The sequence below is a fragment of the Podarcis vaucheri genome (assembly GCF_965113315.1).
Source record: "Podarcis vaucheri genome assembly, chromosome: Z".
Classification (NCBI taxonomy): Eukaryota; Metazoa; Chordata; class Lepidosauria; order Squamata; family Lacertidae; genus Podarcis; species Podarcis vaucheri.
In genome coordinates this window covers 46,275,106-46,292,227 of record NC_138758.1, presented here as the reverse complement: position 1 = coordinate 46,292,227, position 17,122 = coordinate 46,275,106, and the positions used below count along the sequence as shown (strand labels likewise).

General features: G+C 42.0%; 1 long non-coding RNA gene across 1 annotated transcript; it reads right to left on the bottom strand.

The window, feature by feature from the left end:
- Positions 1-5,537: 5,537 nt before the first annotated feature.
- LOC309524405 lies at positions 5,538-16,913 on the bottom strand. Its single transcript, XR_014215888.1, has 7 exons — positions 16,823-16,913; positions 15,983-16,531; positions 13,780-15,407; positions 9,316-9,412; positions 7,040-7,105; positions 6,588-6,861; positions 5,538-6,251 (listed from the first exon to the last, which is right to left on the bottom strand). It is a non-coding gene; the product is annotated as an uncharacterized lncRNA (long non-coding RNA).
- Between the last annotated feature and the right edge of the window lie 209 nt (positions 16,914-17,122).

The following is a 17,122-nucleotide window of genomic DNA, read 5'->3' as shown; positions in this document are numbered from 1 at the left end:
AGCATTTGGGACAAAATGCCAGCTACCTTGACAGAGGGCTAGGTCTAGCAAGTGCAGATGCAAACCATACAAGCATCACCTTCAAGCTCTCTTCTTTACCCATCCATGATATCTGCTCCATTCAGCCATGTTAGGACTCTGCAGGCAGAAGAGCAATGTGTGTTGCTCGGCTGATCAGCAGCTATTCTTTTCCAACATGAAGGTTATTAATGGCTATAATCCATCAAGTAATGGTCCTAAGGAAATGAATCTCCTGACAAGTAACCTTGCCACATCTGAAAACTTAGGTGGCTGTTGACATTGCTTGTAGAGAATTTCAGCAAGACAGCAGTTGAACAATGGCACTGGAGAAGTCTTCCAGAGGAATATATATATGGCTTTGTTTATGAATCACTTCTCATAATATACCCCAAAGCAATTTCGCAGTGATCTTTAAAACAAATGATTTGTCTATTTGTAAAAGACAAATAGAAATGGCATCTGCTTGGAACGTGATGGAAAAGTTCCAAAGGGCAGGTGCCACAACACTAAAGGCCTGATTCCTACACTGTATGGATCAGACCTCTTGGCGATGTGGTGATCTTGGAGGAGGCCCTGTCCTGCACAGTTGGTTATATAAAGGATGAGTAAAGTGCTGCATATCCTGTCATTGCCATAAGCATTTGTATGTGGGGATGAGGGACAAATTCAGTTCAGTTTGTATCTGGATATGAACCTACCTAATTTGCACTTCCTGAAAAAAATGTGTGAACCGAGCTATCCTTAAAAATATCACAAGTCTCTGAATTTTGTCATTCCCCAACAAAAAAAAGGGGGGGAGAGAATGTATAGGAAGGGAAAACATGTATTCTATCTTTTTGAAGATAGCATTTTAGACATTAGGGAAGTTGTTTGCAAAAAAAAGAACAAAGTTGGGGGAGGATATTTAGCCAAATTGCATATGCTGATTAAGCTTGGTGTGGACTTTTTAATTTTATTTTATATGCATACTGTTGCAGAAATATATGGCAAACTGAGTTTAAGATTGGAAAAATGAGAAATGGAGAGGAACTGAAACTGACATGTGTCATCTATCCCGATGTGAATATGTGCCCTATTCTGATGTCTGAGATCCAAGTTAGGATGGCAGGTGGCATTATTTATTAATTTATGTGTACTCTCAGACACCTTCATAAATAATTTATCTGGGGCGTCATATAAATCAATTAAAAATCTGCAGTTAAGAATTCCCTCAATAAATCTGTTAAAATATCCAAATAAATGCCACTGACCCATGTGGTTCCCAGGTGGTCAACCACCAGTCATTGACTACAATCAATGGTCCGTGCTTCTCATCTGAGCTTAAAGTCAGCTCTCACCTAATTTTCTACATTTAAAAAAGAAAAAGAACCACAGTTCTCAATCTTTCCATGTTTTCCAAGCTCAACTGCATGTTTGTGAGTGATTTAACAAGAGCTCTCTGTGGTTTTCCAATGCCGTGGTGTTTCCTGGAGTGTCCGTGATAGCCATCCCATGTAGCAGTTTTGAGAAAAAAAGATATGGTGAGCTGTTCCTATTTTTGGAGTTTAAAACTGCCAAATCCTCATCTCTAAGAGCCAGGCAATTTGCTACCCTCCAGATGTTGGTGAACTACAATTCCCACAGTCCCTGACCATTGGCCATATTGGCTTGCCCTGATGGGCTTTGTAGCTCTGAAGGGTGCAACATTGGCTGCTCCTGCCTAAGAGCACCACTGTGGACCTAAGATTGAACAACGTGATATGCTTGAATTCTTCCTTATGCTTTCAGTCTCCACCCACCATTCTGCATCTTTTTGCTACTGACACACTCTGATTTCTACACTGTAATTAAAGTAATGAGGTTGGGTGTCAGAGAGCTGCACTGATGCAAACCTTTGTGAGGAAGGAAAGCATTTGAATTGTTTCCTTAATGTCCACTTGCGCTCTGTTAACTCTGCATAAAGTTTAAAGACCTCTGCTTCATTTACGATTTCCTCAGCAGCATCTCTTAAGTTGTAATTGCTTTTTTCCCCCCCTTTTGCTTTTTGTCTCTATCTCTTTCTGACCTGGCAGGGACATGGCAGGACAAAGCATCTTTGCCCCAGTGTGTCACTTTCACAAACGTAAGGCAGTTGTTGTTGGTGGGTGGGTGGGTGGGTGGGGGTGGTGGGCTCAGTTGGCCTGGCCAGGTGGGTGGTGGTGTGCGTGTGACATCATACAATGTGACAGGCTCCCCAATGTTGGGGAAAACTTGGTGTGTCTGCCATTGGCCATTCTGGCTGGGACTGATGAGAGTTGGACTCCAAACACATCTGGTGGGCCACAGATTTCACACCTCTGTGCTATGTTTGGCTACAGAATTGCCACACAGTGTGGACAAAACTCTGAAAAGAAAATATCTGAGCAATCATTCTGTCTCCAGCCATTCAGTTTGGAAAGGATTGCTTCTCCAGGATAAGAAGCCTGTCTTCTACTTCTAGGCTGCCATAACCCTTGAATGTTAATTGCCAGCCATGCCCCACAAGAGACTGCAGGGGAGGGCCAAAGTTGTGCAAGATGCATGAAAAAAGGAGGGAGGGAAAAAGAAAGAAAGAGAGAAGACTCTGGGTTGAAGGTAAAAAAATGAGAGTTGGGGATGTTGATCTGAAAAGGAAAGGGAGACCCAGTGCAGATTCGGCCTTTGTGAGATCCTGAGAGAGTTTCTCTAATGGTCTTTGCAAGTCATTATTTCCTTTACATATTCTCATCTCTCCGACAAAAGAGAACACATAAATCACTTCTCCTTGTCCCAGTTTGACCCCACAACCTCTGTAAGATAATGAGGAGCTGCACCTATCTCCCCCACTCTCACTGCCAAGATTTATATCAAAGGACATTAATTCTCCATGATAACATCTCTATTTTTTAAATGCAAATGCCCCCTGATCCTTCCCTGAAATCTGCTCAGTGGGCTGCTTTTAACTTAACGTGTCTGAAATTTCCTTAGAAATTGGTGAAATTGGCTTGGCTGTCTCACAAGTTGGTGGATGCTCCTGGGAGCAGATTCTAATGCAGAAGATTTCACTACATGGGGGCTGAACTAGATTGCAGACAGACTCTAAGAGACTTTGCACACATATTTCACACTGCACGTTTTCTCCTGTGATATGCATTCAGGAAAACAGCCACGTCCAGCATCATGCACTGCTGAACACAGAAAATGAGTGATTTGCTAAGGTTAGCACTGGTCTGACTTGGAATACAAACTTGCTCTGTGCATAATGCTCCCTGGTGCCTTGAATGATGCAACGGCAATGTCCTAGGCACCAGAGCCCTGGGAAGTGTACTTTGGGGGTGCTCTGGGAATTGTATGTACCATGACTCCTTATATCTGAGACACTGTTGTGAACATGTACAGCACCAGCCTAAGCACATGGAGTTATAGGACGTAACAGTTCCCAAAGTTCCTGCAGTAAAAATTGAAAATGCTACATTTCCCAGAGTTCCTGGCTCTCAGAATGCTTTTGGGTGAGGGGGGAACAGAGGCATTTTGGCATATCCCAGGAATAAAGAACCTCGGGCCTGGGGCCCAAATGCAGCCCTATAGGTTTCTCTATCTGGCAATTAAACATGCCTCACTTAACCTGCTTTACACCCTCCTTGAGTGTTTTTGCCCGTCTGGAATGTGTTCTTTAACTCACATAATGCCTCTAGCTCAGGGGGATGAGGATAGAAAGGGCTGTATGAGTATACAGTGGTAACTTGGGTTACATACGCTTCAGGTTACATACGCTTCAAGTTACAGACTCCGCTAACCCAGAAATATTACCTCGGGTTAAGAACTCTGCTTCAGGATGAAAACAGAAATCGTGCGGTGGCGTTGCAGTGGCAGCAGAAGGCCCCATTAGCTAAAGTGGTGCTTCAGGTTAAGAACAGTTTCAGGTTGAGAACGGACCTCCAGAATGAATTAAGTTCTTAACACGAGGTACCACTGTACATAGAAACTAGTCTGCTATACACTTGCATCCACTCATTTTTGCCTTTGGCACCCACTCACCACTGGCGTGCACATTTTGGATAGCTGCCCGGAAGAAAATGAAGCCCTCTGGCTAAAACAGGTTCCCCTCCCCTGCTTATCCCACTGATTTGCATTGTGAAATTAGGATCTTAGATTGACAAGTATGTTTATTCCCAGGCCATGTTACTTTTGCATACAGACCCTCATAAATACATCCTGTTCAATTCTGCCACCACAGTCATCTTCATTATTTTTTTAAAGATCCATCCCAAAATCCACCTTTAAATATGGATATTTCATGTGTTTTCTTTCAAAAGATGCATTATAAAATGTGCAGTTTTTTTAGCCAAGTACTGCACTACAGCACTGAAATGGAAATATGAAATCATTGCAATACACACACTAGTCTAAGAGCTATGGATTGGTTTCAGTTTACATTTGGAATTTGAAAAGATCAAATTCCTCAAGCATCCCTAATTATGGCTAGGAAGATCTCTGGAGGGGAAAGCCTGGAGCCCGGGCTAGCTAATGAATTCCTTGTCCTCTCCTCTATGCATCTCCACCCAACAGCTCCTGTTCATTCTGAAGGTGTTCTGTCCTAATGAAAACAAGGTCACGCTTGCTCAGCAGCTGATGGACAAGAAAGGAACAGGTGGAGAAGCTGTGCAGTCGTGTAGGTTTTTATTCTGACATCCTTAATGGAATACAGATTTCAGCATTGCTGAAAGAGCTTATGCTTGAATAGCGAGAGAAGAATTATCCCATTGTCAGACACGGCTCAGGAATCATCAGGCGCGTAGTGCAAATATTTTGTTCTCAATGGAATGCAGGGGGAAAAACAAGGAAATGTTGAAGATTGAAGATTGAAAACACGGCACCTTCTCTCCATACATGAGAGATAAAGCATCTGATAAGTAACTGCATCTGAAAAGAGCACTTGGATTCACAGACTAGTCTGGCCCATGATGGCTATACTTGACACACAAACACACCCATGCAAAATTACTGCAGTTTGAGGCAGTTTGAGTAGGATGCAAAATTAATATCTTAGTCATGAACCACTGGATTATTCTTATTCCAGATATTTCTTATGCAGGGGAACCTTATTCAGTCAAGCAACCACATTCCCTTGCGAGGCTGCACACCAGTGTCAGGTGTAGCCACACACACATCTCCATCCATGCAAACATGAGGCATTATCACAGTTCAAGGGCACATTCCAGCTAGGTGAACTTACTAGCAGAGGATACGGACCATTGAGCTGAGTAGCCTGATTAGAGTTCCAAGGGCCATATATAGAGGCCTGTAGGTCGACATTCAGTTCCTGGATCCTAGATTTAATATATGGTGAGTTCACTCTTGATGCATTACACTCACCTTGAAGGCCAGACTAACTAGAACCCTATTTGGCTGTTCAAATCCCTCACATGATGAGGGAAGTTGATCACAAGTATTCTAGATCTATCTCTGAAGTGGGAAGCCCTTCTTTTTCCAAATAATCCCCCCCCATCGGTTTTCCAGATTATTACAGATCAGACCAAATTACTTTAATACAACTACCCCCTTTTTTAAAAAAAATCAGGTTTCCTGCTCCTGTTGCAAACATATGTCCATCAATTCCTCCTGTAGCTGCTTCATCTCTTCTTTAATATCCACTTGATTCTTCACCTGATGTTAGTCGATTCTTGCAGCTGACTATTATTCTGTCCTTACATACCTCTGTTAATTCTCATAAATATAAAATCCATTTATTCTGTGAACCACCCCTGAGACCCCTGGGTATAAATTTGATGAATAATAATAATAATAATAATGTCATGTGTGTAGTCTTTCATAAACGTTGTTCTCAGATCTGGTGTATTGGGAGAGTTAATTGCTATCTTCCCTTGTTTAGTTCCCTGCAGTGTTTACAAGGTCAATTCACATTCCATTCCTTCTGTTGTTCACCAGCTTGTGTACAGGATGCAGCTATAAATAACTCCCAGATAACATGTCCAATCTCTGCCATTAAAATTCCACTCTGGAGTTCTTCCTCGGCACACAGCTAAAGACAATGTCTTTTTCTCAAATACAGCCTCTTGTCAGATTTAATTAGCAGCCGTTCATCTTACTCTGCATTGCTCCCTCACACTTCTGGTCCAGTCCAAAAATAGTTTTAAATAAAGTCCATTCAACCTCGGTCGAGGGGGGAGGGCATAATAAAACCTTGTTAAATTCCTTGTTGAGCATAAATCAAAAGCCTCCCCGCTCTTTTTCTCAGTACAGTGGTGCCCCGCAAGACGAATGCCTCGCAAGACGGAAAACTCGCTAGACGAAAGAGTTTTCCGTTTTGGAGGTGCTTCGCAAAACGAATCTCCTATGGGCTTGCTTTGCAAGACGAAAATGTCTTGCGAGTTCCTGCGGGTTTTTTTTCCTCCCCCCCTTTTTCTAAGCTGCTAAGCCGCTTATCAGCTGATCCGATAAGCCGATAAGCCGCTAAAAACCGCTAATAGCGCTAATCTGCTAATCCGTCAATGGGCTTGCTTCACAAGACGAAAAAACCGCTAGACGAAGAGAATCACAGAACGGATTCTTTTCGTCTTGTGAGGCACCACTGTACCAGACAGAATAACACAGCCATGGCTACACATGTCTCTTTCATTTTGCAGGAGAGGACATGGGTGGGAAAAGACCCTTTGGAAACCATATGAAAGCACAAAGCACCTTGTCCTCCCCCTTACTTCCTGGCTGTTGTAAGGATTTTCAAGCTTCAGAAAATCATTCAAATACCTTCAAAGAGCCAAACCCAGTCCTTTCGGCATCTGATTGATTGCAGCCTGTTATCATACGTCGTTTCAGGAGCGCCTCATGATTAACACCAACATTCTAAATTAGTGAGGAACCGATCACAAATCATGCCAGTGAGGGAGATTCATCCATTGCAGGGACACATTCCCAGGTCACACCTGCTCTGCCTTTCAAATTGACAGACATGGGCTTAAGCAGCACAGTGGGATGCAATGAACTCCCCCAGAACCTACTAGGAATTTGCGAGGAATTTTACCTCATAAATCCTAGCTTTCCCCTGCCTGAACTTAGCACCATGAATCATGATGTCAGCAGAGAACCACTTTTCCAAATAATTCCCCCGCCCCAATTTTTTTATTTCCAAATTTTCCAAATTTATAAACAAACAAACACACATAAATCCAAAATGTAATTATTCCACTATTATTAACACTGTTAGGTGACTTCCTCAAATCCCCCTGGCTGAGTTTCAATGTATATCATTGTAACAGTTTTCCAAAACTAATTTTTCAAAAAATTTACTTAGTCAATTAACTTCTTTCTTTCTTTTCATATAAACTTTAAACATATTATTATATAGAATCACATATTTAAGTCCTAAGTCAATCTGGTATTTGCAAGTATTTCTATTTAAATTATCTTAGCATATTTAGCTAAATATTTTAAATTTCATCCATTCTTCCTGGTACTCCTCCTCCTTTTGGTCACACACTCTTCCAGTCAGGTTGGCTAGCTCCCAAAAGTCCATCATCTTCATCTACCATTCCTCTGCTGTTGGCACTTCTTGTGTTTTCCAATTCTTGGCTAACAAAATCCTAGCAGCAGTTGCGGTATACAAAAACAATCTAACATCTTGGCCAATTCCAGACCTATTATTCCAAGAAGGAAGGCCTCTGGTTTCTTAATAAATGTATATTTCAACATTTTTTCCAATTCATTATAAATCTTATCCCAGAAGTTTTTCACCTTGGCGCAGCTCCACCACATATGATAAAAGGTACCTTCTTTTTCTTTACATTTCCAACATAGATTATCACTATTGTGATATATCTTTGCTAATTTTACAGGAGTTAAGAACCATCTGTACATCATTTTCATAATATTTTCCTTTAACACCGAACATGCAGTGAACTTAACCCCTTTCCTCCTCAACCTTTCCCAGTCTTCAAACATTATGCTATCCCTTTTCCAAATAATTTTTATTGGTTTTCATGTAAATACAAGAACAAGATATAACTACTGTAGCTTGTCCAGTGGTGCATTAAGTTTCATATGCAGTACACAGTACACAAGAAATATGTTTATTTATGCATTATCAATTCAAGTATCCTCTCCACAGAGATTATTGTGTTGTGAATGGAATAAAAGTATATTCTGTCACATTTATAAAGAAAAAGAATGGAAGCCAACTCTTGCCAAAAGTATCTATTCTTGAAGTGCCTTTAACTACCCTTCTGTGACAAGTAAGGCGTTCTGATAGAGCCACACTCCAAATATTATTTACCCAGATTTCAGTAGGGATTACTATAGGTTGTTTCCAGTATCGGGCTATTGTTAATCGGGCTGCTGTTAATAATAAAAAATACCAAATCTCTGCATTTAAGGCTACTGTTTAAATTTGAGTCTAATGATAACAAGGCAAGAGCCAAATTGGGTGAAAGAAATCACTGCATAATTTTGGAAATAATGTGAAACACCTTTTCCCAAAAGTATATCATTGTGCAACTCTATCATGCATGAAAATATGAGTCTAACTCCCTGTAGCCTTTCCAGCATAGGGGAGAGATGCTAGTGTTTATGTTGGCTAGACATGATGCAGTGTAGTGCCAGTGAAATATAATTTTAAGAGAAGTCTCCTGCCAATGAGCAGAGATGGTTCATAGGGATGGGTTGTGCCAAATTGATTGCCATTTATTATCTGCAGTTATGATCCCTTAGTCTTTTCCCCATACTGTATGGAGGCCTCCTGTATCACCTGCATATTGTTCTAAAAGAATGCTATAAATAAGGCATGTCCAACATGTCGATAGCAATCGACTTGGGGATCACTGACTGATTTTCGTCGATCGCATGTTGAGAAAGAAAAGCCTTTCTCTGCAGCCTGGGACGCAGCCAGTCCAGTCTCATGCAAGTCTGAGCTCCTCCTCCTCCTCTTCCTCCAGCCGAGGAAGCTGACTTGCCTTCCTTCCCCGACACCTGCTCTGCACTGCACTCTGTGTGTGTGGGGGGGAGGTTAGAGCACCAGCGGTGGGGTGAGGGGGACGTGGTGCCCTAAGGCAGGGCTGGGATGTGTGGGGGGGTCTTCCCAAAGGGTACTGACTTAGGGGTGGGGGCAATAACATGATTGGACTTGAAACCAAAAGCTCCAGAAGCAGAAAGACCGAGGTGGAGGGAGAGAGTGAGGATGCTGTGTGTGTGTGTGTGTGTGTGTGTGAGAGAGAGAGAGAGAGAGAGAGAGAGAGAGAGAGAGAGAGAAGCTGGCTCCTCAGATCTGTGCATACTAATATAAAAATATAGTTTGACTTTTCTCACTTGTTTAGTTACTTAATGACTTCAGAGAGTGGTAGATCACTGCCAGTTTTTGATACTTGTTGGTAGATCGCAGCTTATTTGAGGTTGGACGTGCCTGCTATAAATGAAAGATGCAGCTCATTTTATTTCATATCTTGATTTGTTACAGAGAGACTCAAATGACATAAGAGAATGAAGCCCCTCCCCCTTGCGTTCCAAGTATCCTGCTAATGTGAACAATTGAATAGATTGAAACCAGGTTAACTAGGCATCATCCAGTTTCTCCGTGAGCTCATGCTTAGAAATTGCTTTGCCTCCTAGGCAGAAGCTCTCTTACCTAATTGATGCCTTTCTCCTCAATTTTTTTAAATTGTCCATATTTATCCTCCTGTCAGAATAGAATCATAGAATCATAGAGATGGACTAGACCACAAGGGCCATCGAGTCCAACCCCCTGCCAAGCAGGAAACACCATCAGAGCACTCCTGACATATGGTTGTCAAGCCTCTGCTTAAAGACCTCCAAAATAGGAGACTCCACCACACTCCTTGGCAGCAAATTCCACTGTCGAACAGCTCTTACTGTCAGGAAGTTCTTCCTAATGTTTAGGTGGAATCTTCTTTCGTGTAGTTTGGATCCATTGCTCCGTGTCCGCTTCTCTGGAGCAGCAGAAAACAACCTTTCTCCCTCCTCTATGTGACATCCTTTTATATATTTGAACATGGCTATCATATCACCCCTTAACCTCCTCTTCTCCAGGCTAAACATGCCCAGCTCCCTTAGCCGTTCCTCACAAGGCATCGTTTCCAGGCCTTTGACCATTTTGGTTGCCCTCCTCTGGACACGTTCCAGTTTGTCAGTGTCCTTCTTGAACTATGGTGCCCAGAACTGGACACAGTACTCCAGGTGAGGTCTGACCAGAGCAGAATACAGTGGCACTATTACTTCCCTTGATCTAGATGCTATACTCCTATTGATGCAGCCCAGAATTGCATTGGCTTTTTTAGCTGCCGCGTCACACTGTTGGCTCATGTTAAGTTTGTGGTCAACCAAGACTCCTAGATCCTTTTCACATGTACTGCTCTCAAGCCAGGTGTCACCCATCCTGTATTTGTGCCTCTCATTTTTTTTGCCCAAGTGCAATACTCTACATTTCTCCCTGTTAAAGTTCATCTTGTTTGTTTTGGCCCAGTTCTCTAATCTGTCAAGGTCGTTTTGAAGTGTGATCCTGTCCTCTGGCGTGTTAGCCACCCCTCCTAGTTTGGTGTCATCTGCAAATTTGATCAGGATGCCCTTGAGTCCATCATCCAAGTCGTTGATAAAGATGTTGAATAAGACCGGGCCCAAGACAGAACCCTGTGGCACCCCATAATAGAGGGTTCAACAGTGGAGTCAATGGTGAGGGTTTGGGAACCAGAACTCAGTCTCAATAGCTCCACGTCATAAGCACTGCCTTTAAAAAAGCATTTTTAATCTTTTCCCACTCAGTATGGGATAGTTTTAGGAAAGGAAATGACCTTACAGACAGTGAAGAAAGAGGGGCCTTGACCTGCACCCATGGAATGTCATATTGTCCCCTAATCAAGGGGATCAGAGATTTAATCTGAAATGCTGCAGAATAAGAGTCCTAAATTTGGCATTCTGAGACCTCCCTTAGATCTATGCCTAAATAAACTAGATCTTTTCCCAGATGAAATAGATAGAATTAGCTTTTGTTGTGATTCTTTAAGCAGAGGTGAGGGAATACGGATGGGCAAAACCTCAAAAGAATATGAAATATTTGGAAGAATAGATATTTTAATCACAGCTATCTTGCCAAGCCAACTGAGATTTAAATGTTTCCATTTCACCAATTCTTGGGAAATATCTTTGAACAGGTTTTTTATAGTTTCTGTGACTAAGCTGCTTAAGATCTGGTGTTAAATTGATGCCAGTATATCTAAACCCACCATGAGCAATGCTAAATTCTGGTTGTGGTATTAGTTACTCATGAATCATTGTGGGTAGGTTAATTGGAAGAACGGCAGATTTTGCATAATTTATCTCCAGTCCTGCAACTGCATGAAATGCATTCAATTGTTTTTTTGAGTGGTTGGAGTGCATTAAGAGGGTCTCGGAGAGTAACCAGAGTGTCATCAGCAAACCTATTCATTTTCTGGTCAGTATTTCTAATTCTCATACCTTCAAGTGTTGCATCTACCCACAATTGAATGGCAAGCACCTCTATCTCACTGCAAAAAGCAGTGGCAACAGCAGGCAGCCTTGACGGGTGCCTCTATTGAGGTGTATGGGTTTGGTGATATACCCATTTAATGTAATGATGGCATTAGACTGTGAGTAAATTTGATTAATGATATGAACGAATTGCTTACCAAATTGTAATTTAGCTATTAAAGATTTTTTGAAATGGCTACAGAATTCTGTCAAAGGCCTTGAAGGCATCCAGAGAAATTAAAGCACCAGGGGAGTTTTGTGTGTGGAGCTCATGATTTACATTAAGAATTTGTCTCACTTGAATCCAAAATATTTTCATGAAACCTGTTGAAATATATTGTCTAACAAAAATATTGATCCTTTTGACCATTACTGCCATGAAAAGTTTTGCATCAACATTAATAAGAGCAATAGGTCAATACGAGTCCACTTTGTGGCATCTTTCCCTGGTTTCAGAAATAAGGTCAGTTTTAAAGTTCACCAAGTTTTGGGAATTTCCCCTTCTTCTAAAATTGAATTAAATAGACTAGTTAACCAGGGTGAGAGTACCATTCTGAATACCTTATAGCAGTGGTTCCCCATTAGAGGTCCAGGGACCGCTAGGGAATCCGCAGAATCCACCCAGGGGGTCTGTGGCTCCATCCCTTGGTTCCCCCCAATTAAAATTTTGTCATTTTTGCATGGTAATATCACAAATGTTATTGTCTGGTTTGTTTGTTTTTTGGTATATCTAAAATCCTTTGCTTATTAGGCGCTACCTCACATTCTGTTCAAAAAACTGCTATGCAGAGGTAACTACCACAGAGTTATCAAAAATTTCAAAAGTAGGGGGTCCATGGCTTCGCTTTTGAGAAATGGGGAGGGGGTCCTCAGTAATTAGCTAATTGGGAGCCATTGCCTTATAGTATTTTCCTGAGAAGCCATCTGGCCCTGGTGATTTGCCCAATTTTAGTCTTTTTATTGCATCCTATACATTCTCTTGGGATATTCGTTGATTCAGATGATCCCTGTGCTCCTCAGACAATGGTTTAAGGCACACTTGAGAGAGTGTTTAGTGGTTAAGAGTGGTGGACTCGTAATCTGGTGAACCACATTCGATTCCCCGCTCCTCCACATGCAGCTGCTGGGTGACCTTGGGCTAGTCACACTTCTCTGAAGTCTCTCAGCCTCACTCACCTCGCAGAGTGATTGTTGTGGGGGAGGAAGAGAAAGGAGATTGTTAGCCGCTTTGAGACTCCTTAAGGGGAGTGAAAGGTGGGATATCAAGTCCAAACTCTTCTTCTTCTATAGAGGATGGTGAAGGATTGTCAGAGAAGTGTAATATTTTCAGAAGATTTCATCAATTATCAAAGTATCATTGCGTAATCGTCAATGGGCATCATGCATGCCAGTAATCTGATTTTTTAATTTACACTTTTTGACAGCATGAGCTAATAGATGACAAATTTTGTTACCAAATTCATAATAAACACTCCTGACTCTTGCCATTGCTTTATGTATGCGTTCAGACTCAATGGGTTGTAATTCAGAGCAAGTTTTTTTTTCAGGGCTTGACTTAATTTTTTGGATTTTGAGGTCTGCGACTCCTTTTCCAATATTTTAATCCTAGCAGTAAGAGCACTGATTTCAGATTCATATATCTTTTTCTTTCTTGAGGCTTCACTAATACAGTGCCCCTTTAAGACTACCGTATTTTTCGCCCTATAGGACGCACCAGCCCATAGGACGCACCTAGTTTTTTGGGGTGGAAATCAAGGGGGGGAATTATTCCCCCCCAGGTTTGCGCAGCCATCCCCAAGCTAGAAGAGGAGACAGAGCGCTCTGTCTCCCTCTTCTGCCTTCAGGGACAGCCTCTCTAGCCTCCGTGGGGCAGCGGCTTGCCCCGCTGTCCCGAGCTTGTGGGGCTGGCGATGGGGAGAAGCTTGCTTGCTTCTCCCCACCCCCAGCCTCCAAACCAGGTCGGGGAATAGCGGGGTGGCGGCGCTGCGCCTCCCCGCTGTCCCCTGAGCTTGTGGGCTGCAGGCTGCTGCCCGCAAGCCTTGCGAGCCCGCGGGACCTCCCGCCGGGCTTGCAAGGCTTGCGGATAGCTTCCTGAAGCCTGCATTTGCCCCATAGGACGCACACACATTTCCCCTTCATTTTTGGAGGGGGAAAAGTGTGTCCTATAGGGCGAAAAATGCGGTATTTTTCTCGTGTCCCACAGTACAGTAGTGGTAAATTATTTTCCTTAAAATAATATTTTAGTGCTTTTAATAAATGGTCTTTAGATACCTTATCAGTGATTAAGCTTGCATCAAAATACCATTTTGGGGACGTTGGAGGGCGTATATCAAAACTAAAAAAAAAAAGAGACAGGACCATGTTCCGGCAGATAAGACACCAATATTAGCTCTAATCACATTTTGCATAATATCTTGAGTTACTAATAGGAGATCGATCCTCGGCCATGTTTTGAATCGGTGAGAGAAACATGTGAATTCACGTGCTGTAGGATTTAAGTGTCTGCTAGGCCCCAGTGGTCAATCATGCTCTGCAATCAGTTTCCTGACTGCTTCTTGTAGAACAGAAAGAGCGTCAATCTATGGAGTCATTAGGGCAGCAGTTAAAGTCCCCTCCTATTATAATTGAGCCTTCTTTGCAAAGTGTTCTTAAGAAAAGCCTGTTGGTCAGAATTTGGTGCTTATGTGTAGGCCAGAGTAAGATTCATAGTACCAAGTGAGCCTCTAACAAAAATAAATCCGCCATTTGGGTCTGCTATTGAGTCTCTCATCCAAGATGGGCAATACTTGGAGAAGGGGATAGCCATGCTCCCACTTTTGGAAGAGGCCATTTTGCTCACCGAGCCATTGACCCTTTAGTAATGGTGATTTGGAGCATTTACTTTGATGGGTTTCCTGCAACATAATTATGTCTGGGTGCTCTCTGTGTCAGTTCAAGCTCTTTTTACTGCTGAGCCCAGGCCTTTAACAGTGAATGGGGGGATTTTTAGGGGGGCCAGGATAGTTGTAATGTCTGTGCTGGGAGATCAGCAAACTGTTTTGCAACTGTGACAAAGCCTGGAACAGCCTTCCCGGCTTGCAAACTTGGGCCTTCATTGAGGCTTTTGTTAAACACTGGACTATCTGCTGGACTTCTGTCTTGAAAATCAAACAACCTAAACTGAAAACTATGTACAGTGGTACCTTGGTTTGCATCCGCTTTGGATTACAACCGTTTTGGATTACAACTGTGTCAAACCCGGAAGTGCGTGTCCCTTTTTTTGGATTACATTCAATTTTGGTGGGAAGGCAAAAGTGCGCTTTGGGTTACAACCTGTTTTGGTTTACAATCAGACCTCCAGAACGGATTATGGTTGTAAACCAAGGTACAAAAATCTTGCGGTGGGCCAGCAGGAACATGGGAGTGGTGGAGATCCCTTCCATAGAACCCAGGATTGACTAGGGTGGCAGGAAGGGGTTGTGGCTAATCTCCATGTTCTCTCCTCCCACCCTCGGACAAAGGTTTTTCCAATTTACTGTTGCGCTTGTTAGAGTTCAGATCCTTTTCACACATAAGGAAATAAAATGTAACCATTTCTTACTTTCTCTTTGGAGTTGCCTTATTTCTTTGTGCCTTTTTTGGTTGTCCAGCTCTTTCGTGCTTGAGCTGGGGAGACGCACTGGGGAGAGTCATCTGCTGCTTGGGGCATGTTGTCAGCCTGTTGGTTATCACTCACAACCCAGGTTCTGCCTTTGTGCTGGACTATCAACTTAAAAGGGAAGCCTGAGTGATATGCTATGCCTGCTTCTTTTAGAGCTGGTCTGCTATAATCCTGAAGTCTCTGTGCCAAAGCCTTTTGGGCCACAGATGGATACAGCTTGCACTTGAATTCTTCTTGACCATATTCACTCTTTCTTGATCTGTATCCAGCACAAAGACTCCATTATTTTCAATACCTTGTGCATAAAAAACTCCATCTTTGGCAATTACACATCTGTTATGATTAAAATTTACATTAAAAGCATGCTTGGTTAGAGTTGACACACTCAGCAAACTTTCTGTTAATTCTGGCAAGTAAACTACATTTCTCACTTCGTTATGAATAGTTTTTCTGCCTGCAACACACTTGAGCAAACCTGCTTCTTTTCCTTGCAGATATTTTGTGGCCATTTGCAATTGTAACCTGTCTCCGATGAGTTTTCATTTATGTCTCTGAAAAAATCAGCATAACCAGACAAGTGCACTGACGCTCCTGAATCAACTAACCAACTAGAAGAATTACTGTTAATAGCATCAGTTTTTGCTAGATAGTTCTGATGAACTGCAAATGCATTTTTAGTTTGCTTTCAGCCACCTTGGAACTTTTCTTTATTTGTGCCAATTTGTTTTGTACAATACCTTGCAAAATGTCCTATTTCCCCCCACAAAAAGCATCTAGTTTTGTCTCTTTTGTTTGCACCTTGAAAAACAGTTTTATTTTAAAAATTATACTTACCAGTCTTTTGTACAGCAAATACTTGTGTTTCACCCTTTGCTACCTTTTCTGCTCTACTAGCAGCCTCCTCTTTAAGTCTTGGTACAACATTTTCATATCAAGTTTATCTTTAGTCTCTAGTCTAGTGCATGTATCAAAGAATTGTAACTTTCAGGCAGAATTAAAATCACTTTTTCCTCTCTTCAAATTTCTTGCCTATAGTATTAAATGATCCAACAACTTTGTCACTTGACTTTGATGCTTTTCTAAATCTCCGTATTTTTTCAGTTTAAAACTAAACAGCTTTCTTGATAAATACAGTCTCTCATTCAGAGAGTTCCTCTCATACAATTCTTTCAGACCTCGCCACAACACTTTGGCAGTCTTAAAATCGCTTATGTGGTGTAAGTCACTGTCACTCACATGAGTTGAGATTACTATCTTTGCCTCTCTGTCCTGCTTTTCCCACTTTACTTTTTCTGCCTATTCTGCTGAGGCAGATTTTTCAGTTGTTTCCCACAACTTCTTCACTAGCTCATTCTCCATTTGAAATTTCTCCAACTGAAATTTCTATAAAGGATGGTTACTTGAAGTGAGAACAGGCACAGAAGGCTCTAGGGCTTTCACAGGTTTTATATACGTGGTCATTGTTTTTCTCTCTTTTCAGACTGGGCCCATAACCCTATTGTTGTGGAGGGTGGGGTGATTAAGAAAACCAATCCTCCTGGCAAACTGGGAATATCCCCTCACCCAGTTTAGGACATTCCATACCTTTCCTCAGTCGAGTTTCTTTTCTTTCAGCAAAGTAAGCATGTCAAACAAAGCTTTAATAATAAAGAAAATTGCATCACAATAACATACCATCTGAGAGAAACTAAAACGACTTAATGAGGCAAGAATGACAGTTGGTCTCTCTAACTGATCTTAACTGAACACCAGAAGGGAGGGGCTGATTCCAGAGAATAACACAAAGTCCCGCCCACCAGATGCCAGACATTCTAATGCTCAAATTAGGCCCCAGTGTTTTTCTTGCAGTCACCTCCCCTTCCTGATTTTCTGGTAGGCCTCTTAGATGAATTATTTTCCTCCTGTCCCTGTCTGATTGTTCCTCCAACTTCATAGCAAAATCTTCTGTCATTTGTAAGAGCTGGATCTCAGACT